The sequence below is a fragment of the Lemur catta genome, chromosome 3, assembly GCF_020740605.2.
Source record: "Lemur catta isolate mLemCat1 chromosome 3, mLemCat1.pri, whole genome shotgun sequence".
NCBI lineage: Eukaryota > Metazoa > Chordata > Mammalia > Primates > Lemuridae > Lemur > Lemur catta.
In genome coordinates this window covers 35672407-35700093 of record NC_059130.1, presented here as the reverse complement: position 1 = coordinate 35700093, position 27687 = coordinate 35672407, and positions in this window count along the sequence as shown.

Here is a 27687-nt window from a genome sequence, read left to right as displayed (position 1 = left end):
AACTCTCACACTGGACGAAATGTGAGACTCACACAACGTTTGCATCACTCCGAGAAAGCAACTATCAAGTAGCGGTTGGTAGGAGTGCTAAAGTCTAGTTTTGAAGAAGTGGGAGAGTATATAGGCCAACGTTTACGTTCTCTTAGAGAACACAACTATCGGGGCTGCTTGGTAGCAATGCTATACACCTATATTGGAAGAAGTCTGAGACTCATATACAACAAAGCTTCCATCACTCAGAGAAGGTTGCAGGTGGTCGTCCTTAGGCGTCCATACCTCTGGTTTCGATGAAGTGCCAGAGTATCCTAGAGGAATGTTTACATTCACATCGAGAAAGCAACTGGCGGTTGGTGGTTTGTGGGCTTGCTAAACTCTAGTTGAAAGAATTGCAAAAGTCGTGCAGAAGAACGCTCTCATTTACATAGGGAAAGCAAGCATCGGGGCATGGCTTTTAGGCCTGCTGAACTCTAGTTTGGAAGAAACGAGAGCGTCGTCTAGAAACACTTACATTGAATTATTGAAAGCAACCACATGGTGCTGGTTGGTAGGCGCTTGTTATCCTCTGGTTTGGAAAAAGCGCGACAGTCATATATAAGCACGCTTACATTCGGTTAAAGAAGACCGCTATCAGAGGGTGGTTTGTAGGCTTGCTAAACTCTAGATTGGAAGAAGTGCCGGAGTCATCTCTAGGAGCGCTTGCATTCACATAGAGAAAGCAACTATCGGGGGTGGATTTTAGGCTAACTGAAAAGTAGTTTGGAAGAACTGGGGGAGTCCAAAATGGTAACACCCCCATTCACATAGAGAAAGCATTATTGGGCCGGGGTGTTTATGCTTCCTAAACTCTATTTTGGAAGAAGTGCGAGAGTAATAGATAGGAACGTTCCATTAACGTAGAGAAAGCAAGTAGCGGCAAGTGGTTTGTAGGCTTGCTAAAATCAACTTTGGAAGAAGTGTGAAAATCGTGTATAGCAATGCTCACATTCACATAGAGAAAGCAGGTATCTGGGGTTGGATTTTATTCTTGGTGAAGTGAAGTTTGGAAGAAACGCGAGAGTCCTATAGGAATGCTTAGGTTCCACTAGAGAAAGGAACTATTGGGTGTCGGTTTGTAGGCTTGTGAAACTCTAGTTTGGAAGAGGTGCGACAGTCATCTATGAGATCGCTTACATTGAGGTAGAGAAGGGCGCTATCAAGGGGTGGTTTGTAAGCTTGCTAAACACTAGATTCGAAGAAGTGTGATAGTAATATATAGGGATGTTGACATTCACTTGGCGAAAGCATGTAGCTGGGGGTGAGTTCTAGGCTTGCGAAACTCAGCTTCGAAGAAGTGCGAGATTCATATATCGGGACCTTTACATCCAGCTGGAGAGAGCAACTCTCGGGGGGGGGGGGGGGGTTGCTTGGTATCTTTGCTAAACTCTTACATTGGAAGAAGTGTGAGACTCATAGGTCACAGAGCTTGCATCACTCGGAGAAAGCAACTGTCAAGGGGTGGTTTTTAGGAGTGCTAAAGTCTAGTTTCATGGAAGTGGGAGAGTTATATAGGCCAAAGTTCCCGTTCACTTAGAGAACGCAACTATCGGGGCTGCTTGGTAACAATGTAAACACTTATATCGGAAGAAATGTGAGACTCACATATAAGAAAGGTTGCATCACTCAGAGAAGGTTAGGAGTAAGTGGCAGTCTTGTAGGCTTCCATACCTCTGGTTTTCAAGAATGCAAGAGGAACGTTTAAATTCACATACAGAAAGTGACCAGCGGGGGCGGGGGGTGGTGGTGGTGGTGTGTAGGCTTGCTCAACTCTAGTTTGGAAGAAGTGCGAAAGTCATTTATAGGAATAGTCACATTTACGTAGAGAAAGCAAGCATCGGCGGTTGGTTTTTAGGCTTGCTGAAGTGCAGTTTGGAAGAAATGCGAGAGACATCTAGGAATGCTTACATTCAACTAGAGAAAGGAACTGTAGGGTGTTGGTTTGTAGGCTTGCTATACTGTATTTTGGAAGAAGTGCGACAGTGATATTTAAGAACGCTTAAATTCAGGTAGAGAAGGCAGCCCTCAGGGGGTGGTTTGTATGCTTTCTGAACACTAGATTGGAAGAAATGTAATAGTAATGTATAGAGACATTTACATTCTCTTGACGAAAGGCTGTAGCGGGGGGTGGTTTCTACGCTCGCTAAACTCTACTTCGAAGAAGTGTGAGATTTATATATCGGAACGTTTACATTCACGTAGACAATGCAACTATCGGCGGGGCCTGGTATCTTGGCTAAACTCTTACACTGGAACAAGTGTGAGACTCATAGATAACAGAGCCTACGTCACTCAGAGAAAGCAAGTATCGGTTGGTGGTTTGTGGGCTTGCAAAGCTCTAGGTTTCAGGAAGTACAAGAGAGATACATATAAAAATGCTTACGTTCACGTAGAGAGAGCAACTAGCTAGGGGTGTTTTGTAGGCCTGCTGAACTCTAGTTCGGAAACAGTCTGGGATTCTTATACAGCATTGGTTACATTCACATAGAGAAAGCACCTAGCGGGGGGTGGTTTGTAGGCTTTCTAGCAGCCTAAAAGGGTTCTTGCCCCTTGGAAGAAATGCAAGAGTAATACATAGGAACGATTGCATTCCCATAGAGAAAGCAAGCAGCGGGGACTCGTTGGGAGACTTGCTAAACTGCAGTTTGGCAGAAGTGCCAGAGTCATCTAGAGGAAAGCTGACATTGACATAGAGAAAGCAACTATTGGTGCGTGGGTATTAGGCTTCCTAAACTGTCCTTTGGAGGAAGTGCAAGAGTATTCTCTGGGCACGTTACATTCATGTAAAGCAAGCAACTAGTGGAGGGTGGTTTGTAGGCTGGGTAAACCCTAGTTTGGAGGAAGGGCGAAAGTCATGTCTAGGAATGCTCACATTTACATAGAGAAAGCAGGTATCCGTGGTCGGGTTTTATTCTGGTGAAGTGAAGTTTGGAATAAATGCGAGAGTCCTATAAGGAATGCTTACATTCAACTAGAGAAAGGAACTATTGGGTGTCGGTTTGTAGGCTTGTGAAACTCCAGTTTGGCAGAGGTGCGACAGTCATATATGAGATGCCTTACATTCAGGTAGAGAAGGGCGCTATCCAGGGGTGGTTTGTATGCTTTCTAACCCTAGATTGGAAGAAGTGTAATACTACTCACGTTTACGTAGCGGAAGCAAGCCTCGGCAGTTGGTTTTTAGGCTTGCTGAAGTGTAGTTTGGAAGAAATGCGAGAGTCATATGCTTACGTTTAACTAGAGAAAGGAAGTGTAGGGTGTCAGTTTGTAGGCTTGTTAAACTGTAGTTTGGAAGAAGTGCGACTGTCCTATATAAGAACGCTTACATTCAGTTAGAGAAGGCAGCTATCAGGGGGTGGTGTGTAAGCTTGCTAAACACTAGATTGGAAGGAGTGTAATAGTAATATACAGGGACATTTACATTCACTTGGAGGACACATCTAGCCGGGGGTGGAAGTGCGGGATTCATATAGCAGGACGTTTGCATAAACCAAGAGACAGCAGCCATCGGGGGTTGCTGGCTATCTTTGCTAAACTCTCACACTGGACGAAATGTGAGACTCACACAACGTTTGCATCACTCCGAGAAAGCAACTATCAAGTAGCGGTTGGTAGGAGTGCTAAAGTCTAGTTTTGAAGAAGTGGGAGAGTATATAGGCCAACGTTTACGTTCTCTTAGAGAACACAACTATCGGGGCTGCTTGGTAGCAATGCTATACACCTATATTGGAAGAAGTCTGAGACTCATATACAACAAAGCTTCCATCACTCAGAGAAGGTTGCAGGTGGTCGTCCTTAGGCGTCCATACCTCTGGTTTCGATGAAGTGCCAGAGTATCCTAGAGGAATGTTTACATTCACATCGAGAAAGCAACTGGCGGTTGGTGGTTTGTGGGCTTGCTAAACTCTAGTTGAAAGAATTGCAAAAGTCGTGCAGAAGAACGCTCTCATTTACATAGGGAAAGCAAGCATCGGGGCATGGCTTTTAGGCCTGCTGAACTCTAGTTTGGAAGAAACGAGAGCGTCGTCTAGAAACACTTACATTGAATTATTGAAAGCAACCACATGGTGCTGGTTGGTAGGCGCTTGTTATCCTCTGGTTTGGAAAAAGCGCGACAGTCATATATAAGCACGCTTACATTCGGTTAAAGAAGACCGCTATCAGAGGGTGGTTTGTAGGCTTGCTAAACTCTAGATTGGAAGAAGTGCCGGAGTCATCTCTAGGAGCGCTTGCATTCACATAGAGAAAGCAACTATCGGGGGTGGATTTTAGGCTAACTGAAAAGTAGTTTGGAAGAACTGGGGGAGTCCAAAATGGTAACACCCCCATTCACATAGAGAAAGCATTATTGGGCCGGGGTGTTTATGCTTCCTAAACTCTATTTTGGAAGAAGTGCGAGAGTAATAGATAGGAACGTTCCATTAACGTAGAGAAAGCAAGTAGCGGCAAGTGGTTTGTAGGCTTGCTAAAATCAACTTTGGAAGAAGTGTGAAAATCGTGTATAGCAATGCTCACATTCACATAGAGAAAGCAGGTATCTGGGGTTGGATTTTATTCTTGGTGAAGTGAAGTTTGGAAGAAACGCGAGAGTCCTATAGGAATGCTTAGGTTCCACTAGAGAAAGGAACTATTGGGTGTCGGTTTGTAGGCTTGTGAAACTCTAGTTTGGAAGAGGTGCGACAGTCATCTATGAGATCGCTTACATTGAGGTAGAGAAGGGCGCTATCAAGGGGTGGTTTGTAAGCTTGCTAAACACTAGATTCGAAGAAGTGTGATAGTAATATATAGGGATGTTGACATTCACTTGGCGAAAGCATGTAGCTGGGGGTGAGTTCTAGGCTTGCGAAACTCAGCTTCGAAGAAGTGCGAGATTCATATATCGGGACCTTTACATCCAGCTGGAGAGAGCAACTCTCGGGGGGGGGGGGGGTTGCTTGGTATCTTTGCTAAACTCTTACATTGGAAGAAGTGTGAGACTCATAGGTCACAGAGCTTGCATCACTCGGAGAAAGCAACTGTCAAGGGGTGGTTTTTAGGAGTGCTAAAGTCTAGTTTCATGGAAGTGGGAGAGTTATATAGGCCAAAGTTCCCGTTCACTTAGAGAACGCAACTATCGGGGCTGCTTGGTAACAATGTAAACACTTATATCGGAAGAAATGTGAGACTCACATATAAGAAAGGTTGCATCACTCAGAGAAGGTTAGGAGTAAGTGGCAGTCTTGTAGGCTTCCATACCTCTGGTTTTCAAGAATGCAAGAGGAACGTTTAAATTCACATACAGAAAGTGACCAGCGGGGGCGGGGGGTGGTGGTGGTGGTGTGTAGGCTTGCTCAACTCTAGTTTGGAAGAAGTGCGAAAGTCATTTATAGGAATAGTCACATTTACGTAGAGAAAGCAAGCATCGGCGGTTGGTTTTTAGGCTTGCTGAAGTGCAGTTTGGAAGAAATGCGAGAGACATCTAGGAATGCTTACATTCAACTAGAGAAAGGAACTGTAGGGTGTTGGTTTGTAGGCTTGCTATACTGTATTTTGGAAGAAGTGCGACAGTGATATTTAAGAACGCTTAAATTCAGGTAGAGAAGGCAGCCCTCAGGGGGTGGTTTGTATGCTTTCTGAACACTAGATTGGAAGAAATGTAATAGTAATGTATAGAGACATTTACATTCTCTTGACGAAAGGCTGTAGCGGGGGGTGGTTTCTACGCTCGCTAAACTCTACTTCGAAGAAGTGTGAGATTTATATATCGGAACGTTTACATTCACGTAGACAATGCAACTATCGGCGGGGCCTGGTATCTTGGCTAAACTCTTACACTGGAACAAGTGTGAGACTCATAGATAACAGAGCCTACGTCACTCAGAGAAAGCAAGTATCGGTTGGTGGTTTGTGGGCTTGCAAAGCTCTAGGTTTCAGGAAGTACAAGAGAGATACATATAAAAATGCTTACGTTCACGTAGAGAGAGCAACTAGCTAGGGGTGTTTTGTAGGCCTGCTGAACTCTAGTTCGGAAACAGTCTGGGATTCTTATACAGCATTGGTTACATTCACATAGAGAAAGCACCTAGCGGGGGGTGGTTTGTAGGCTTTCTAGCAGCCTAAAAGGGTTCTTGCCCCTTGGAAGAAATGCAAGAGTAATACATAGGAACGATTGCATTCCCATAGAGAAAGCAAGCAGCGGGGACTCGTTGGGAGACTTGCTAAACTGCAGTTTGGCAGAAGTGCCAGAGTCATCTAGAGGAAAGCTGACATTGACATAGAGAAAGCAACTATTGGTGCGTGGGTATTAGGCTTCCTAAACTGTCCTTTGGAGGAAGTGCAAGAGTATTCTCTGGGCACGTTACATTCATGTAAAGCAAGCAACTAGTGGAGGGTGGTTTGTAGGCTGGGTAAACCCTAGTTTGGAGGAAGGGCGAAAGTCATGTCTAGGAATGCTCACATTTACATAGAGAAAGCAGGTATCCGTGGTCGGGTTTTATTCTGGTGAAGTGAAGTTTGGAATAAATGCGAGAGTCCTATAAGGAATGCTTACATTCAACTAGAGAAAGGAACTATTGGGTGTCGGTTTGTAGGCTTGTGAAACTCCAGTTTGGCAGAGGTGCGACAGTCATATATGAGATGCCTTACATTCAGGTAGAGAAGGGCGCTATCCAGGGGTGGTTTGTATGCTTTCTAACCCTAGATTGGAAGAAGTGTAATACTACTCACGTTTACGTAGCGGAAGCAAGCCTCGGCAGTTGGTTTTTAGGCTTGCTGAAGTGTAGTTTGGAAGAAATGCGAGAGTCATATGCTTACGTTTAACTAGAGAAAGGAAGTGTAGGGTGTCAGTTTGTAGGCTTGTTAAACTGTAGTTTGGAAGAAGTGCGACTGTCCTATATAAGAACGCTTACATTCAGTTAGAGAAGGCAGCTATCAGGGGGTGGTGTGTAAGCTTGCTAAACACTAGATTGGAAGGAGTGTAATAGTAATATACAGGGACATTTACATTCACTTGGAGGACACATCTAGCCGGGGGTGGAAGTGCGGGATTCATATAGCAGGACGTTTGCATAAACCAAGAGACAGCAGCCATCGGGGGTTGCTGGCTATCTTTGCTAAACTCTCACACTGGACGAAATGTGAGACTCACACAACGTTTGCATCACTCCGAGAAAGCAACTATCAAGTAGCGGTTGGTAGGAGTGCTAAAGTCTAGTTTTGAAGAAGTGGGAGAGTATATAGGCCAACGTTTACGTTCTCTTAGAGAACACAACTATCGGGGCTGCTTGGTAGCAATGCTATACACCTATATTGGAAGAAGTCTGAGACTCATATACAACAAAGCTTCCATCACTCAGAGAAGGTTGCAGGTGGTCGTCCTTAGGCGTCCATACCTCTGGTTTCGATGAAGTGCCAGAGTATCCTAGAGGAATGTTTACATTCACATCGAGAAAGCAACTGGCGGTTGGTGGTTTGTGGGCTTGCTAAACTCTAGTTGAAAGAATTGCAAAAGTCGTGCAGAAGAACGCTCTCATTTACATAGGGAAAGCAAGCATCGGGGCATGGCTTTTAGGCCTGCTGAACTCTAGTTTGGAAGAAACGAGAGCGTCGTCTAGAAACACTTACATTGAATTATTGAAAGCAACCACATGGTGCTGGTTGGTAGGCGCTTGTTATCCTCTGGTTTGGAAAAAGCGCGACAGTCATATATAAGCACGCTTACATTCGGTTAAAGAAGACCGCTATCAGAGGGTGGTTTGTAGGCTTGCTAAACTCTAGATTGGAAGAAGTGCCGGAGTCATCTCTAGGAGCGCTTGCATTCACATAGAGAAAGCAACTATCGGGGGTGGATTTTAGGCTAACTGAAAAGTAGTTTGGAAGAACTGGGGGAGTCCAAAATGGTAACACCCCCATTCACATAGAGAAAGCATTATTGGGCCGGGGTGTTTATGCTTCCTAAACTCTATTTTGGAAGAAGTGCGAGAGTAATAGATAGGAACGTTCCATTAACGTAGAGAAAGCAAGTAGCGGCAAGTGGTTTGTAGGCTTGCTAAAATCAACTTTGGAAGAAGTGTGAAAATCGTGTATAGCAATGCTCACATTCACATAGAGAAAGCAGGTATCTGGGGTTGGATTTTATTCTTGGTGAAGTGAAGTTTGGAAGAAACGCGAGAGTCCTATAGGAATGCTTAGGTTCCACTAGAGAAAGGAACTATTGGGTGTCGGTTTGTAGGCTTGTGAAACTCTAGTTTGGAAGAGGTGCGACAGTCATCTATGAGATCGCTTACATTGAGGTAGAGAAGGGCGCTATCAAGGGGTGGTTTGTAAGCTTGCTAAACACTAGATTCGAAGAAGTGTGATAGTAATATATAGGGATGTTGACATTCACTTGGCGAAAGCATGTAGCTGGGGGTGAGTTCTAGGCTTGCGAAACTCAGCTTCGAAGAAGTGCGAGATTCATATATCGGGACCTTTACATCCAGCTGGAGAGAGCAACTCTCGGGGGGGGGGGGGTTGCTTGGTATCTTTGCTAAACTCTTACATTGGAAGAAGTGTGAGACTCATAGGTCACAGAGCTTGCATCACTCGGAGAAAGCAACTGTCAAGGGGTGGTTTTTAGGAGTGCTAAAGTCTAGTTTCATGGAAGTGGGAGAGTTATATAGGCCAAAGTTCCCGTTCACTTAGAGAACGCAACTATCGGGGCTGCTTGGTAACAATGTAAACACTTATATCGGAAGAAATGTGAGACTCACATATAAGAAAGGTTGCATCACTCAGAGAAGGTTAGGAGTAAGTGGCAGTCTTGTAGGCTTCCATACCTCTGGTTTTCAAGAATGCAAGAGGAACGTTTAAATTCACATACAGAAAGTGACCAGCGGGGGCGGGGGGTGGTGGTGGTGGTGTGTAGGCTTGCTCAACTCTAGTTTGGAAGAAGTGCGAAAGTCATTTATAGGAATAGTCACATTTACGTAGAGAAAGCAAGCATCGGCGGTTGGTTTTTAGGCTTGCTGAAGTGCAGTTTGGAAGAAATGCGAGAGACATCTAGGAATGCTTACATTCAACTAGAGAAAGGAACTGTAGGGTGTTGGTTTGTAGGCTTGCTATACTGTATTTTGGAAGAAGTGCGACAGTGATATTTAAGAACGCTTAAATTCAGGTAGAGAAGGCAGCCCTCAGGGGGTGGTTTGTATGCTTTCTGAACACTAGATTGGAAGAAATGTAATAGTAATGTATAGAGACATTTACATTCTCTTGACGAAAGGCTGTAGCGGGGGGTGGTTTCTACGCTCGCTAAACTCTACTTCGAAGAAGTGTGAGATTTATATATCGGAACGTTTACATTCACGTAGACAATGCAACTATCGGCGGGGCCTGGTATCTTGGCTAAACTCTTACACTGGAACAAGTGTGAGACTCATAGATAACAGAGCCTACGTCACTCAGAGAAAGCAAGTATCGGTTGGTGGTTTGTGGGCTTGCAAAGCTCTAGGTTTCAGGAAGTACAAGAGAGATACATATAAAAATGCTTACGTTCACGTAGAGAGAGCAACTAGCTAGGGGTGTTTTGTAGGCCTGCTGAACTCTAGTTCGGAAACAGTCTGGGATTCTTATACAGCATTGGTTACATTCACATAGAGAAAGCACCTAGCGGGGGGTGGTTTGTAGGCTTTCTAGCAGCCTAAAAGGGTTCTTGCCCCTTGGAAGAAATGCAAGAGTAATACATAGGAACGATTGCATTCCCATAGAGAAAGCAAGCAGCGGGGACTCGTTGGGAGACTTGCTAAACTGCAGTTTGGCAGAAGTGCCAGAGTCATCTAGAGGAAAGCTGACATTGACATAGAGAAAGCAACTATTGGTGCGTGGGTATTAGGCTTCCTAAACTGTCCTTTGGAGGAAGTGCAAGAGTATTCTCTGGGCACGTTACATTCATGTAAAGCAAGCAACTAGTGGAGGGTGGTTTGTAGGCTGGGTAAACCCTAGTTTGGAGGAAGGGCGAAAGTCATGTCTAGGAATGCTCACATTTACATAGAGAAAGCAGGTATCCGTGGTCGGGTTTTATTCTGGTGAAGTGAAGTTTGGAATAAATGCGAGAGTCCTATAAGGAATGCTTACATTCAACTAGAGAAAGGAACTATTGGGTGTCGGTTTGTAGGCTTGTGAAACTCCAGTTTGGCAGAGGTGCGACAGTCATATATGAGATGCCTTACATTCAGGTAGAGAAGGGCGCTATCCAGGGGTGGTTTGTATGCTTTCTAACCCTAGATTGGAAGAAGTGTAATACTACTCACGTTTACGTAGCGGAAGCAAGCCTCGGCAGTTGGTTTTTAGGCTTGCTGAAGTGTAGTTTGGAAGAAATGCGAGAGTCATATGCTTACGTTTAACTAGAGAAAGGAAGTGTAGGGTGTCAGTTTGTAGGCTTGTTAAACTGTAGTTTGGAAGAAGTGCGACTGTCCTATATAAGAACGCTTACATTCAGTTAGAGAAGGCAGCTATCAGGGGGTGGTGTGTAAGCTTGCTAAACACTAGATTGGAAGGAGTGTAATAGTAATATACAGGGACATTTACATTCACTTGGAGGACACATCTAGCCGGGGGTGGAAGTGCGGGATTCATATAGCAGGACGTTTGCATAAACCAAGAGACAGCAGCCATCGGGGGTTGCTGGCTATCTTTGCTAAACTCTCACACTGGACGAAATGTGAGACTCACACAACGTTTGCATCACTCCGAGAAAGCAACTATCAAGTAGCGGTTGGTAGGAGTGCTAAAGTCTAGTTTTGAAGAAGTGGGAGAGTATATAGGCCAACGTTTACGTTCTCTTAGAGAACACAACTATCGGGGCTGCTTGGTAGCAATGCTATACACCTATATTGGAAGAAGTCTGAGACTCATATACAACAAAGCTTCCATCACTCAGAGAAGGTTGCAGGTGGTCGTCCTTAGGCGTCCATACCTCTGGTTTCGATGAAGTGCCAGAGTATCCTAGAGGAATGTTTACATTCACATCGAGAAAGCAACTGGCGGTTGGTGGTTTGTGGGCTTGCTAAACTCTAGTTGAAAGAATTGCAAAAGTCGTGCAGAAGAACGCTCTCATTTACATAGGGAAAGCAAGCATCGGGGCATGGCTTTTAGGCCTGCTGAACTCTAGTTTGGAAGAAACGAGAGCATCGTCTAGAAACACTTACATTGAATTATTGAAAGCAACCACATGGTGCTGGTTGGTAGGCGCTTGTTATCCTCTGGTTTGGAAAAAGCGCGACAGTCATATATAAGCACGCTTACATTCGGTTAAAGAAGACCGCTATCAGAGGGTGGTTTGTAGGCTTGCTAAACTCTAGATTGGAAGAAGTGCCGGAGTCATCTCTAGGAGCGCTTGCATTCACATAGAGAAAGCAACTATCGGGGGTGGATTTTAGGCTAACTGAAAAGTAGTTTGGAAGAACTGGGGGAGTCCAAAATGGTAACACCCCCATTCACATAGAGAAAGCATTATTGGGCCGGGGTGTTTATGCTTCCTAAACTCTATTTTGGAAGAAGTGCGAGAGTAATAGATAGGAACGTTCCATTAACGTAGAGAAAGCAAGTAGCGGCAAGTGGTTTGTAGGCTTGCTAAAATCAACTTTGGAAGAAGTGTGAAAATCGTGTATAGCAATGCTCACATTCACATAGAGAAAGCAGGTATCTGGGGTTGGATTTTATTCTTGGTGAAGTGAAGTTTGGAAGAAACGCGAGAGTCCTATAGGAATGCTTAGGTTCCACTAGAGAAAGGAACTATTGGGTGTCGGTTTGTAGGCTTGTGAAACTCTAGTTTGGAAGAGGTGCGACAGTCATCTATGAGATCGCTTACATTGAGGTAGAGAAGGGCGCTATCAAGGGGTGGTTTGTAAGCTTGCTAAACACTAGATTCGAAGAAGTGTGATAGTAATATATAGGGATGTTGACATTCACTTGGCGAAAGCATGTAGCTGGGGGTGAGTTCTAGGCTTGCGAAACTCAGCTTCGAAGAAGTGCGAGATTCATATATCGGGACCTTTACATCCAGCTGGAGAGAGCAACTCTCGGGGGGGGGGGGTTGCTTGGTATCTTTGCTAAACTCTTACATTGGAAGAAGTGTGAGACTCATAGGTCACAGAGCTTGCATCACTCGGAGAAAGCAACTGTCAAGGGGTGGTTTTTAGGAGTGCTAAAGTCTAGTTTCATGGAAGTGGGAGAGTTATATAGGCCAAAGTTCCCGTTCACTTAGAGAACGCAACTATCGGGGCTGCTTGGTAACAATGTAAACACTTATATCGGAAGAAATGTGAGACTCACATATAAGAAAGGTTGCATCACTCAGAGAAGGTTAGGAGTAAGTGGCAGTCTTGTAGGCTTCCATACCTCTGGTTTTCAAGAATGCAAGAGGAACGTTTAAATTCACATACAGAAAGTGACCAGCGGGGGCGGGGGGTGGTGGTGGTGGTGTGTAGGCTTGCTCAACTCTAGTTTGGAAGAAGTGCGAAAGTCATTTATAGGAATAGTCACATTTACGTAGAGAAAGCAAGCATCGGCGGTTGGTTTTTAGGCTTGCTGAAGTGCAGTTTGGAAGAAATGCGAGAGACATCTAGGAATGCTTACATTCAACTAGAGAAAGGAACTGTAGGGTGTTGGTTTGTAGGCTTGCTATACTGTATTTTGGAAGAAGTGCGACAGTGATATTTAAGAACGCTTAAATTCAGGTAGAGAAGGCAGCCCTCAGGGGGTGGTTTGTATGCTTTCTGAACACTAGATTGGAAGAAATGTAATAGTAATGTATAGAGACATTTACATTCTCTTGACGAAAGGCTGTAGCGGGGGGTGGTTTCTACGCTCGCTAAACTCTACTTCGAAGAAGTGTGAGATTTATATATCGGAACGTTTACATTCACGTAGACAATGCAACTATCGGCGGGGCCTGGTATCTTGGCTAAACTCTTACACTGGAACAAGTGTGAGACTCATAGATAACAGAGCCTACGTCACTCAGAGAAAGCAAGTATCGGTTGGTGGTTTGTGGGCTTGCAAAGCTCTAGGTTTCAGGAAGTACAAGAGAGATACATATAAAAATGCTTACGTTCACGTAGAGAGAGCAACTAGCTAGGGGTGTTTTGTAGGCCTGCTGAACTCTAGTTCGGAAACAGTCTGGGATTCTTATACAGCATTGGTTACATTCACATAGAGAAAGCACCTAGCGGGGGGTGGTTTGTAGGCTTTCTAGCAGCCTAAAAGGGTTCTTGCCCCTTGGAAGAAATGCAAGAGTAATACATAGGAACGATTGCATTCCCATAGAGAAAGCAAGCAGCGGGGACTCGTTGGGAGACTTGCTAAACTGCAGTTTGGCAGAAGTGCCAGAGTCATCTAGAGGAAAGCTGACATTGACATAGAGAAAGCAACTATTGGTGCGTGGGTATTAGGCTTCCTAAACTGTCCTTTGGAGGAAGTGCAAGAGTATTCTCTGGGCACGTTACATTCATGTAAAGCAAGCAACTAGTGGAGGGTGGTTTGTAGGCTGGGTAAACCCTAGTTTGGAGGAAGGGCGAAAGTCATGTCTAGGAATGCTCACATTTACATAGAGAAAGCAGGTATCCGTGGTCGGGTTTTATTCTGGTGAAGTGAAGTTTGGAATAAATGCGAGAGTCCTATAAGGAATGCTTACATTCAACTAGAGAAAGGAACTATTGGGTGTCGGTTTGTAGGCTTGTGAAACTCCAGTTTGGCAGAGGTGCGACAGTCATATATGAGATGCCTTACATTCAGGTAGAGAAGGGCGCTATCCAGGGGTGGTTTGTATGCTTTCTAACCCTAGATTGGAAGAAGTGTAATACTACTCACGTTTACGTAGCGGAAGCAAGCCTCGGCAGTTGGTTTTTAGGCTTGCTGAAGTGTAGTTTGGAAGAAATGCGAGAGTCATATGCTTACGTTTAACTAGAGAAAGGAAGTGTAGGGTGTCAGTTTGTAGGCTTGTTAAACTGTAGTTTGGAAGAAGTGCGACTGTCCTATATAAGAACGCTTACATTCAGTTAGAGAAGGCAGCTATCAGGGGGTGGTGTGTAAGCTTGCTAAACACTAGATTGGAAGGAGTGTAATAGTAATATACAGGGACATTTACATTCACTTGGAGGACACATCTAGCCGGGGGTGGAAGTGCGGGATTCATATAGCAGGACGTTTGCATAAACCAAGAGACAGCAGCCATCGGGGGTTGCTGGCTATCTTTGCTAAACTCTCACACTGGACGAAATGTGAGACTCACACAACGTTTGCATCACTCCGAGAAAGCAACTATCAAGTAGCGGTTGGTAGGAGTGCTAAAGTCTAGTTTTGAAGAAGTGGGAGAGTATATAGGCCAACGTTTACGTTCTCTTAGAGAACACAACTATCGGGGCTGCTTGGTAGCAATGCTATACACCTATATTGGAAGAAGTCTGAGACTCATATACAACAAAGCTTCCATCACTCAGAGAAGGTTGCAGGTGGTCGTCCTTAGGCGTCCATACCTCTGGTTTCGATGAAGTGCCAGAGTATCCTAGAGGAATGTTTACATTCACATCGAGAAAGCAACTGGCGGTTGGTGGTTTGTGGGCTTGCTAAACTCTAGTTGAAAGAATTGCAAAAGTCGTGCAGAAGAACGCTCTCATTTACATAGGGAAAGCAAGCATCGGGGCATGGCTTTTAGGCCTGCTGAACTCTAGTTTGGAAGAAACGAGAGCGTCGTCTAGAAACACTTACATTGAATTATTGAAAGCAACCACATGGTGCTGGTTGGTAGGCGCTTGTTATCCTCTGGTTTGGAAAAAGCGCGACAGTCATATATAAGCACGCTTACATTCGGTTAAAGAAGACCGCTATCAGAGGGTGGTTTGTAGGCTTGCTAAACTCTAGATTGGAAGAAGTGCCGGAGTCATCTCTAGGAGCGCTTGCATTCACATAGAGAAAGCAACTATCGGGGGTGGATTTTAGGCTAACTGAAAAGTAGTTTGGAAGAACTGGGGGAGTCCAAAATGGTAACACCCCCATTCACATAGAGAAAGCATTATTGGGCCGGGGTGTTTATGCTTCCTAAACTCTATTTTGGAAGAAGTGCGAGAGTAATAGATAGGAACGTTCCATTAACGTAGAGAAAGCAAGTAGCGGCAAGTGGTTTGTAGGCTTGCTAAAATCAACTTTGGAAGAAGTGTGAAAATCGTGTATAGCAATGCTCACATTCACATAGAGAAAGCAGGTATCTGGGGTTGGATTTTATTCTTGGTGAAGTGAAGTTTGGAAGAAACGCGAGAGTCCTATAGGAATGCTTAGGTTCCACTAGAGAAAGGAACTATTGGGTGTCGGTTTGTAGGCTTGTGAAACTCTAGTTTGGAAGAGGTGCGACAGTCATCTATGAGATCGCTTACATTGAGGTAGAGAAGGGCGCTATCAAGGGGTGGTTTGTAAGCTTGCTAAACACTAGATTCGAAGAAGTGTGATAGTAATATATAGGGATGTTGACATTCACTTGGCGAAAGCATGTAGCTGGGGGTGAGTTCTAGGCTTGCGAAACTCAGCTTCGAAGAAGTGCGAGATTCATATATCGGGACCTTTACATCCAGCTGGAGAGAGCAACTCTCGGGGGGGGGGGGGTTGCTTGGTATCTTTGCTAAACTCTTACATTGGAAGAAGTGTGAGACTCATAGGTCACAGAGCTTGCATCACTCGGAGAAAGCAACTGTCAAGGGGTGGTTTTTAGGAGTGCTAAAGTCTAGTTTCATGGAAGTGGGAGAGTTATATAGGCCAAAGTTCCCGTTCACTTAGAGAACGCAACTATCGGGGCTGCTTGGTAACAATGTAAACACTTATATCGGAAGAAATGTGAGACTCACATATAAGAAAGGTTGCATCACTCAGAGAAGGTTAGGAGTAAGTGGCAGTCTTGTAGGCTTCCATACCTCTGGTTTTCAAGAATGCAAGAGGAACGTTTAAATTCACATACAGAAAGTGACCAGCGGGGGCGGGGGGTGGTGGTGGTGGTGTGTAGGCTTGCTCAACTCTAGTTTGGAAGAAGTGCGAAAGTCATTTATAGGAATAGTCACATTTACGTAGAGAAAGCAAGCATCGGCGGTTGGTTTTTAGGCTTGCTGAAGTGCAGTTTGGAAGAAATGCGAGAGACATCTAGGAATGCTTACATTCAACTAGAGAAAGGAACTGTAGGGTGTTGGTTTGTAGGCTTGCTATACTGTATTTTGGAAGAAGTGCGACAGTGATATTTAAGAACGCTTAAATTCAGGTAGAGAAGGCAGCCCTCAGGGGGTGGTTTGTATGCTTTCTGAACACTAGATTGGAAGAAATGTAATAGTAATGTATAGAGACATTTACATTCTCTTGACGAAAGGCTGTAGCGGGGGGTGGTTTCTACGCTCGCTAAACTCTACTTCGAAGAAGTGTGAGATTTATATATCGGAACGTTTACATTCACGTAGACAATGCAACTATCGGCGGGGCCTGGTATCTTGGCTAAACTCTTACACTGGAACAAGTGTGAGACTCATAGATAACAGAGCCTACGTCACTCAGAGAAAGCAAGTATCGGTTGGTGGTTTGTGGGCTTGCAAAGCTCTAGGTTTCAGGAAGTACAAGAGAGATACATATAAAAATGCTTACGTTCACGTAGAGAGAGCAACTAGCTAGGGGTGTTTTGTAGGCCTGCTGAACTCTAGTTCGGAAACAGTCTGGGATTCTTATACAGCATTGGTTACATTCACATAGAGAAAGCACCTAGCGGGGGGTGGTTTGTAGGCTTTCTAGCAGCCTAAAAGGGTTCTTGCCCCTTGGAAGAAATGCAAGAGTAATACATAGGAACGATTGCATTCCCATAGAGAAAGCAAGCAGCGGGGACTCGTTGGGAGACTTGCTAAACTGCAGTTTGGCAGAAGTGCCAGAGTCATCTAGAGGAAAGCTGACATTGACATAGAGAAAGCAACTATTGGTGCGTGGGTATTAGGCTTCCTAAACTGTCCTTTGGAGGAAGTGCAAGAGTATTCTCTGGGCACGTTACATTCATGTAAAGCAAGCAACTAGTGGAGGGTGGTTTGTAGGCTGGGTAAACCCTAGTTTGGAGGAAGGGCGAAAGTCATGTCTAGGAATGCTCACATTTACATAGAGAAAGCAGGTATCCGTGGTCGGGTTTTATTCTGGTGAAGTGAAGTTTGGAATAAATGCGAGAGTCCTATAAGGAATGCTTACATTCAACTAGAGAAAGGAACTATTGGGTGTCGGTTTGTAGGCTTGTGAAACTCCAGTTTGGCAGAGGTGCGACAGTCATATATGAGATGCCTTACATTCAGGTAGAGAAGGGCGCTATCCAGGGGTGGTTTGTATGCTTTCTAACCCTAGATTGGAAGAAGTGTAATACTACTCACGTTTACGTAGCGGAAGCAAGCCTCGGCAGTTGGTTTTTAGGCTTGCTGAAGTGTAGTTTGGAAGAAATGCGAGAGTCATATGCTTACGTTTAACTAGAGAAAGGAAGTGTAGGGTGTCAGTTTGTAGGCTTGTTAAACTGTAGTTTGGAAGAAGTGCGACTGTCCTATATAAGAACGCTTACATTCAGTTAGAGAAGGCAGCTATCAGGGGGTGGTGTGTAAGCTTGCTAAACACTAGATTGGAAGGAGTGTAATAGTAATATACAGGGACATTTACATTCACTTGGAGGACACATCTAGCCGGGGGTGGAAGTGCGGGATTCATATAGCAGGACGTTTGCATAAACCAAGAGACAGCAGCCATCGGGGGTTGCTGGCTATCTTTGCTAAACTCTCACACTGGACGAAATGTGAGACTCACACAACGTTTGCATCACTCCGAGAAAGCAACTATCAAGTAGCGGTTGGTAGGAGTGCTAAAGTCTAGTTTTGAAGAAGTGGGAGAGTATATAGGCCAACGTTTACGTTCTCTTAGAGAACACAACTATCGGGGCTGCTTGGTAGCAATGCTATACACCTATATTGGAAGAAGTCTGAGACTCATATACAACAAAGCTTCCATCACTCAGAGAAGGTTGCAGGTGGTCGTCCTTAGGCGTCCATACCTCTGGTTTCGATGAAGTGCCAGAGTATCCTAGAGGAATGTTTACATTCACATCGAGAAAGCAACTGGCGGTTGGTGGTTTGTGGGCTTGCTAAACTCTAGTTGAAAGAATTGCAAAAGTCGTGCAGAAGAACGCTCTCATTTACATAGGGAAAGCAAGCATCGGGGCATGGCTTTTAGGCCTGCTGAACTCTAGTTTGGAAGAAACGAGAGCGTCGTCTAGAAACACTTACATTGAATTATTGAAAGCAACCACATGGTGCTGGTTGGTAGGCGCTTGTTATCCTCTGGTTTGGAAAAAGCGCGACAGTCATATATAAGCACGCTTACATTCGGTTAAAGAAGACCGCTATCAGAGGGTGGTTTGTAGGCTTGCTAAACTCTAGATTGGAAGAAGTGCCGGAGTCATCTCTAGGAGCGCTTGCATTCACATAGAGAAAGCAACTATCGGGGGTGGATTTTAGGCTAACTGAAAAGTAGTTTGGAAGAACTGGGGGAGTCCAAAATGGTAACACCCCCATTCACATAGAGAAAGCATTATTGGGCCGGGGTGTTTATGCTTCCTAAACTCTATTTTGGAAGAAGTGCGAGAGTAATAGATAGGAACGTTCCATTAACGTAGAGAAAGCAAGTAGCGGCAAGTGGTTTGTAGGCTTGCTAAAATCAACTTTGGAAGAAGTGTGAAAATCGTGTATAGCAATGCTCACATTCACATAGAGAAAGCAGGTATCTGGGGTTGGATTTTATTCTTGGTGAAGTGAAGTTTGGAAGAAACGCGAGAGTCCTATAGGAATGCTTAGGTTCCACTAGAGAAAGGAACTATTGGGTGTCGGTTTGTAGGCTTGTGAAACTCTAGTTTGGAAGAGGTGCGACAGTCATCTATGAGATCGCTTACATTGAGGTAGAGAAGGGCGCTATCAAGGGGTGGTTTGTAAGCTTGCTAAACACTAGATTCGAAGAAGTGTGATAGTAATATATAGGGATGTTGACATTCACTTGGCGAAAGCATGTAGCTGGGGGTGAGTTCTAGGCTTGCGAAACTCAGCTTCGAAGAAGTGCGAGATTCATATATCGGGACCTTTACATCCAGCTGGAGAGAGCAACTCTCGGGGGGGGGGGTTGCTTGGTATCTTTGCTAAACTCTTACATTGGAAGAAGTGTGAGACTCATAGGTCACAGAGCTTGCATCACTCGGAGAAAGCAACTGTCAAGGGGTGGTTTTTAGGAGTGCTAAAGTCTAGTTTCATGGAAGTGGGAGAGTTATATAGGCCAAAGTTCCCGTTCACTTAGAGAACGCAACTATCGGGGCTGCTTGGTAACAATGTAAACACTTATATCGGAAGAAATGTGAGACTCACATATAAGAAAGGTTGCATCACTCAGAGAAGGTTAGGAGTAAGTGGCAGTCTTGTAGGCTTCCATACCTCTGGTTTTCAAGAATGCAAGAGGAACGTTTAAATTCACATACAGAAAGTGACCAGCGGGGGCGGGGGGTGGTGGTGGTGGTGTGTAGGCTTGCTCAACTCTAGTTTGGAAGAAGTGCGAAAGTCATTTATAGGAATAGTCACATTTACGTAGAGAAAGCAAGCATCGGCGGTTGGTTTTTAGGCTTGCTGAAGTGCAGTTTGGAAGAAATGCGAGAGACATCTAGGAATGCTTACATTCAACTAGAGAAAGGAACTGTAGGGTGTTGGTTTGTAGGCTTGCTATACTGTATTTTGGAAGAAGTGCGACAGTGATATTTAAGAACGCTTAAATTCAGGTAGAGAAGGCAGCCCTCAGGGGGTGGTTTGTATGCTTTCTGAACACTAGATTGGAAGAAATGTAATAGTAATGTATAGAGACATTTACATTCTCTTGACGAAAGGCTGTAGCGGGGGGTGGTTTCTACGCTCGCTAAACTCTACTTCGAAGAAGTGTGAGATTTATATATCGGAACGTTTACATTCACGTAGACAATGCAACTATCGGCGGGGCCTGGTATCTTGGCTAAACTCTTACACTGGAACAAGTGTGAGACTCATAGATAACAGAGCCTACGTCACTCAGAGAAAGCAAGTATCGGTTGGTGGTTTGTGGGCTTGCAAAGCTCTAGGTTTCAGGAAGTACAAGAGAGATACATATAAAAATGCTTACGTTCACGTAGAGAGAGCAACTAGCTAGGGGTGTTTTGTAGGCCTGCTGAACTCTAGTTCGGAAACAGTCTGGGATTCTTATACAGCATTGGTTACATTCACATAGAGAAAGCACCTAGCGGGGGGTGGTTTGTAGGCTTTCTAGCAGCCTAAAAGGGTTCTTGCCCCTTGGAAGAAATGCAAGAGTAATACATAGGAACGATTGCATTCCCATAGAGAAAGCAAGCAGCGGGGACTCGTTGGGAGACTTGCTAAACTGCAGTTTGGCAGAAGTGCCAGAGTCATCTAGAGGAAAGCTGACATTGACATAGAGAAAGCAACTATTGGTGCGTGGGTATTAGGCTTCCTAAACTGTCCTTTGGAGGAAGTGCAAGAGTATTCTCTGGGCACGTTACATTCATGTAAAGCAAGCAACTAGTGGAGGGTGGTTTGTAGGCTGGGTAAACCCTAGTTTGGAGGAAGGGCGAAAGTCATGTCTAGGAATGCTCACATTTACATAGAGAAAGCAGGTATCCGTGGTCGGGTTTTATTCTGGTGAAGTGAAGTTTGGAATAAATGCGAGAGTCCTATAAGGAATGCTTACATTCAACTAGAGAAAGGAACTATTGGGTGTCGGTTTGTAGGCTTGTGAAACTCCAGTTTGGCAGAGGTGCGACAGTCATATATGAGATGCCTTACATTCAGGTAGAGAAGGGCGCTATCCAGGGGTGGTTTGTATGCTTTCTAACCCTAGATTGGAAGAAGTGTAATACTACTCACGTTTACGTAGCGGAAGCAAGCCTCGGCAGTTGGTTTTTAGGCTTGCTGAAGTGTAGTTTGGAAGAAATGCGAGAGTCATATGCTTACGTTTAACTAGAGAAAGGAAGTGTAGGGTGTCAGTTTGTAGGCTTGTTAAACTGTAGTTTGGAAGAAGTGCGACTGTCCTATATAAGAACGCTTACATTCAGTTAGAGAAGGCAGCTATCAGGGGGTGGTGTGTAAGCTTGCTAAACACTAGATTGGAAGGAGTGTAATAGTAATATACAGGGACATTTACATTCACTTGGAGGACACATCTAGCCGGGGGTGGAAGTGCGGGATTCATATAGCAGGACGTTTGCATAAACCAAGAGACAGCAGCCATCGGGGGTTGCTGGCTATCTTTGCTAAACTCTCACACTGGACGAAATGTGAGACTCACACAACGTTTGCATCACTCCGAGAAAGCAACTATCAAGTAGCGGTTGGTAGGAGTGCTAAAGTCTAGTTTTGAAGAAGTGGGAGAGTATATAGGCCAACGTTTACGTTCTCTTAGAGAACACAACTATCGGGGCTGCTTGGTAGCAATGCTATACACCTATATTGGAAGAAGTCTGAGACTCATATACAACAAAGCTTCCATCACTCAGAGAAGGTTGCAGGTGGTCGTCCTTAGGCGTCCATACCTCTGGTTTCGATGAAGTGCCAGAGTATCCTAGAGGAATGTTTACATTCACATCGAGAAAGCAACTGGCGGTTGGTGGTTTGTGGGCTTGCTAAACTCTAGTTGAAAGAATTGCAAAAGTCGTGCAGAAGAACGCTCTCATTTACATAGGGAAAGCAAGCATCGGGGCATGGCTTTTAGGCCTGCTGAACTCTAGTTTGGAAGAAACGAGAGCGTCGTCTAGAAACACTTACATTGAATTATTGAAAGCAACCACATGGTGCTGGTTGGTAGGCGCTTGTTATCCTCTGGTTTGGAAAAAGCGCGACAGTCATATATAAGCACGCTTACATTCGGTTAAAGAAGACCGCTATCAGAGGGTGGTTTGTAGGCTTGCTAAACTCTAGATTGGAAGAAGTGCCGGAGTCATCTCTAGGAGCGCTTGCATTCACATAGAGAAAGCAACTATCGGGGGTGGATTTTAGGCTAACTGAAAAGTAGTTTGGAAGAACTGGGGGAGTCCAAAATGGTAACACCCCCATTCACATAGAGAAAGCATTATTGGGCCGGGGTGTTTATGCTTCCTAAACTCTATTTTGGAAGAAGTGCGAGAGTAATAGATAGGAACGTTCCATTAACGTAGAGAAAGCAAGTAGCGGCAAGTGGTTTGTAGGCTTGCTAAAATCAACTTTGGAAGAAGTGTGAAAATCGTGTATAGCAATGCTCACATTCACATAGAGAAAGCAGGTATCTGGGGTTGGATTTTATTCTTGGTGAAGTGAAGTTTGGAAGAAACGCGAGAGTCCTATAGGAATGCTTAGGTTCCACTAGAGAAAGGAACTATTGGGTGTCGGTTTGTAGGCTTGTGAAACTCTAGTTTGGAAGAGGTGCGACAGTCATCTATGAGATCGCTTACATTGAGGTAGAGAAGGGCGCTATCAAGGGGTGGTTTGTAAGCTTGCTAAACACTAGATTCGAAGAAGTGTGATAGTAATATATAGGGATGTTGACATTCACTTGGCGAAAGCATGTAGCTGGGGGTGAGTTCTAGGCTTGCGAAACTCAGCTTCGAAGAAGTGCGAGATTCATATATCGGGACCTTTACATCCAGCTGGAGAGAGCAACTCTCGGGGGGGGGGTTGCTTGGTATCTTTGCTAAACTCTTACATTGGAAGAAGTGTGAGACTCATAGGTCACAGAGCTTGCATCACTCGGAGAAAGCAACTGTCAAGGGGTGGTTTTTAGGAGTGCTAAAGTCTAGTTTCATGGAAGTGGGAGAGTTATATAGGCCAAAGTTCCCGTTCACTTAGAGAACGCAACTATCGGGGCTGCTTGGTAACAATGTAAACACTTATATCGGAAGAAATGTGAGACTCACATATAAGAAAGGTTGCATCACTCAGAGAAGGTTAGGAGTAAGTGGCAGTCTTGTAGGCTTCCATACCTCTGGTTTTCAAGAATGCAAGAGGAACGTTTAAATTCACATACAGAAAGTGACCAGCGGGGGCGGGGGGTGGTGGTGGTGGTGTGTAGGCTTGCTCAACTCTAGTTTGGAAGAAGTGCGAAAGTCATTTATAGGAATAGTCACATTTACGTAGAGAAAGCAAGCATCGGCGGTTGGTTTTTAGGCTTGCTGAAGTGCAGTTTGGAAGAAATGCGAGAGACATCTAGGAATGCTTACATTCAACTAGAGAAAGGAACTGTAGGGTGTTGGTTTGTAGGCTTGCTATACTGTATTTTGGAAGAAGTGCGACAGTGATATTTAAGAACGCTTAAATTCAGGTAGAGAAGGCAGCCCTCAGGGGGTGGTTTGTATGCTTTCTGAACACTAGATTGGAAGAAATGTAATAGTAATGTATAGAGACATTTACATTCTCTTGACGAAAGGCTGTAGCGGGGGGTGGTTTCTACGCTCTCTAAACTCTACTTCGAAGAAGTGTGAGATTTATATATCGGAACGTTTACATTCACGTAGACAATGCAACTATCGGCGGGGCCTGGTATCTTGGCTAAACTCTTACACTGGAACAAGTGTGAGACTCATAGATAACAGAGCCTACGTCACTCAGAGAAAGCAAGTATCGGTTGGTGGTTTGTGGGCTTGCAAAGCTCTAGGTTTCAGGAAGTACAAGAGAGATACATATAAAAATGCTTACGTTCACGTAGAGAGAGCAACTAGCTAGGGGTGTTTTGTAGGCCTGCTGAACTCTAGTTCGGAAACAGTCTGGGATTCTTATACAGCATTGGTTACATTCACATAGAGAAAGCACCTAGCGGGGGGTGGTTTGTAGGCTTTCTAGCAGCCTAAAAGGGTTCTTGCCCCTTGGAAGAAATGCAAGAGTAATACATAGGAACGATTGCATTCCCATAGAGAAAGCAAGCAGCGGGGACTCGTTGGGAGACTTGCTAAACTGCAGTTTGGCAGAAGTGCCAGAGTCATCTAGAGGAAAGCTGACATTGACATAGAGAAAGCAACTATTGGTGCGTGGGTATTAGGCTTCCTAAACTGTCCTTTGGAGGAAGTGCAAGAGTATTCTCTGGGCACGTTACATTCATGTAAAGCAAGCAACTAGTGGAGGGTGGTTTGTAGGCTGGGTAAACCCTAGTTTGGAGGAAGGGCGAAAGTCATGTCTAGGAATGCTCACATTTACATAGAGAAAGCAGGTATCCGTGGTCGGGTTTTATTCTGGTGAAGTGAAGTTTGGAATAAATGCGAGAGTCCTATAAGGAATGCTTACATTCAACTAGAGAAAGGAACTATTGGGTGTCGGTTTGTAGGCTTGTGAAACTCCAGTTTGGCAGAGGTGCGACAGTCATATATGAGATGCCTTACATTCAGGTAGAGAAGGGCGCTATCCAGGGGTGGTTTGTATGCTTTCTAACCCTAGATTGGAAGAAGTGTAATACTACTCACGTTTACGTAGCGGAAGCAAGCCTCGGCAGTTGGTTTTTAGGCTTGCTGAAGTGTAGTTTGGAAGAAATGCGAGAGTCATATGCTTACGTTTAACTAGAGAAAGGAAGTGTAGGGTGTCAGTTTGTAGGCTTGTTAAACTGTAGTTTGGAAGAAGTGCGACTGTCCTATATAAGAACGCTTACATTCAGTTAGAGAAGGCAGCTATCAGGGGGTGGTGTGTAAGCTTGCTAAACACTAGATTGGAAGGAGTGTAATAGTAATATACAGGGACATTTACATTCACTTGGAGGACACATCTAGCCCGGGGTGGAAGTGCGGGATTCATATAGCAGGACGTTTGCATAAACCAAGAGACAGCAGCCATCGGGGGTTGCTGGCTATCTTTGCTAAACTCTCACACTGGACGAAATGTGAGACTCACACAACGTTTGCATCACTCCGAGAAAGCAACTATCAAGTAGCGGTTGGTAGGAGTGCTAAAGTCTAGTTTTGAAGAAGTGGGAGAGTATATAGGCCAACGTTTACGTTCTCTTAGAGAACACAACTATCGGGGCTGCTTGGTAGCAATGCTATACACCTATATTGGAAGAAGTCTGAGACTCATATACAACAAAGCTTCCATCACTCAGAGAAGGTTGCAGGTGGTCGTCCTTAGGCGTCCATACCTCTGGTTTCGATGAAGTGCCAGAGTATCCTAGAGGAATGTTTACATTCACATCGAGAAAGCAACTGGCGGTTGGTGGTTTGTGGGCTTGCTAAACTCTAGTTGAAAGAATTGCAAAAGTCGTGCAGAAGAACGCTCTCATTTACATAGGGAAAGCAAGCATCGGGGCATGGCTTTTAGGCCTGCTGAACTCTAGTTTGGAAGAAACGAGAGCGTCGTCTAGAAACACTTACATTGAATTATTGAAAGCAACCACATGGTGCTGGTTGGTAGGCGCTTGTTATCCTCTGGTTTGGAAAAAGCGCGACAGTCATATATAAGCACGCTTACATTCGGTTAAAGAAGACCGCTATCAGAGGGTGGTTTGTAGGCTTGCTAAACTCTAGATTGGAAGAAGTGCCGGAGTCATCTCTAGGAGCGCTTGCATTCACATAGAGAAAGCAACTATCGGGGGTGGATTTTAGGCTAACTGAAAAGTAGTTTGGAAGAACTGGGGGAGTCCAAAATGGTAACACCCCCATTCACATAGAGAAAGCATTATTGGGCCGGGGTGTTTATGCTTCCTAAACTCTATTTTGGAAGAAGTGCGAGAGTAATAGATAGGAACGTTCCATTAACGTAGAGAAAGCAAGTAGCGGCAAGTGGTTTGTAGGCTTGCTAAAATCAACTTTGGAAGAAGTGTGAAAATCGTGTATAGCAATGCTCACATTCACATAGAGAAAGCAGGTATCTGGGGTTGGATTTTATTCTTGGTGAAGTGAAGTTTGGAAGAAACGCGAGAGTCCTATAGGAATGCTTAGGTTCCACTAGAGAAAGGAACTATTGGGTGTCGGTTTGTAGGCTTGTGAAACTCTAGTTTGGAAGAGGTGCGACAGTCATCTATGAGATCGCTTACATTGAGGTAGAGAAGGGCGCTATCAAGGGGTGGTTTGTAAGCTTGCTAAACACTAGATTCGAAGAAGTGTGATAGTAATATATAGGGATGTTGACATTCACTTGGCGAAAGCATGTAGCTGGGGGTGAGTTCTAGGCTTGCGAAACTCAGCTTCGAAGAAGTGCGAGATTCATATATCGGGACCTTTACATCCAGCTGGAGAGAGCAACTCTCGGGGGGGGGGGGGGGGTTGCTTGGTATCTTTGCTAAACTCTTACATTGGAAGAAGTGTGAGACTCATAGGTCACAGAGCTTGCATCACTCGGAGAAAGCAACTGTCAAGGGGTGGTTTTTAGGAGTGCTAAAGTCTAGTTTCATGGAAGTGGGAGAGTTATATAGGCCAAAGTTCCCGTTCACTTAGAGAACGCAACTATCGGGGCTGCTTGGTAACAATGTAAACACTTATATCGGAAGAAATGTGAGACTCACATATAAGAAAGGTTGCATCACTCAGAGAAGGTTAGGAGTAAGTGGCAGTCTTGTAGGCTTCCATACCTCTGGTTTTCAAGAATGCAAGAGGAACGTTTAAATTCACATACAGAAAGTGACCAGCGGGGGCGGGGGGTGGTGGTGGTGGTGTGTAGGCTTGCTCAACTCTAGTTTGGAAGAAGTGCGAAAGTCATTTATAGGAATAGTCACATTTACGTAGAGAAAGCAAGCATCGGCGGTTGGTTTTTAGGCTTGCTGAAGTGCAGTTTGGAAGAAATGCGAGAGACATCTAGGAATGCTTACATTCAACTAGAGAAAGGAACTGTAGGGTGTTGGTTTGTAGGCTTGCTATACTGTATTTTGGAAGAAGTGCGACAGTGATATTTAAGAACGCTTAAATTCAGGTAGAGAAGGCAGCCCTCAGGGGGTGGTTTGTATGCTTTCTGAACACTAGATTGGAAGAAATGTAATAGTAATGTATAGAGACATTTACATTCTCTTGACGAAAGGCTGTAGCGGGGGGTGGTTTCTACGCTCGCTAAACTCTACTTCGAAGAAGTGTGAGATTTATATATCGGAACGTTTACATTCACGTAGACAATGCAACTATCGGCGGGGCCTGGTATCTTGGCTAAACTCTTACACTGGAACAAGTGTGAGACTCATAGATAACAGAGCCTACGTCACTCAGAGAAAGCAAGTATCGGTTGGTGGTTTGTGGGCTTGCAAAGCTCTAGGTTTCAGGAAGTACAAGAGAGATACATATAAAAATGCTTACGTTCACGTAGAGAGAGCAACTAGCTAGGGGTGTTTTGTAGGCCTGCTGAACTCTAGTTCGGAAACAGTCTGGGATTCTTATACAGCATTGGTTACATTCACATAGAGAAAGCACCTAGCGGGGGGTGGTTTGTAGGCTTTCTAGCAGCCTAAAAGGGTTCTTGCCCCTTGGAAGAAATGCAAGAGTAATACATAGGAACGATTGCATTCCCATAGAGAAAGCAAGCAGCGGGGACTCGTTGGGAGACTTGCTAAACTGCAGTTTGGCAGAAGTGCCAGAGTCATCTAGAGGAAAGCTGACATTGACATAGAGAAAGCAACTATTGGTGCGTGGGTATTAGGCTTCCTAAACTG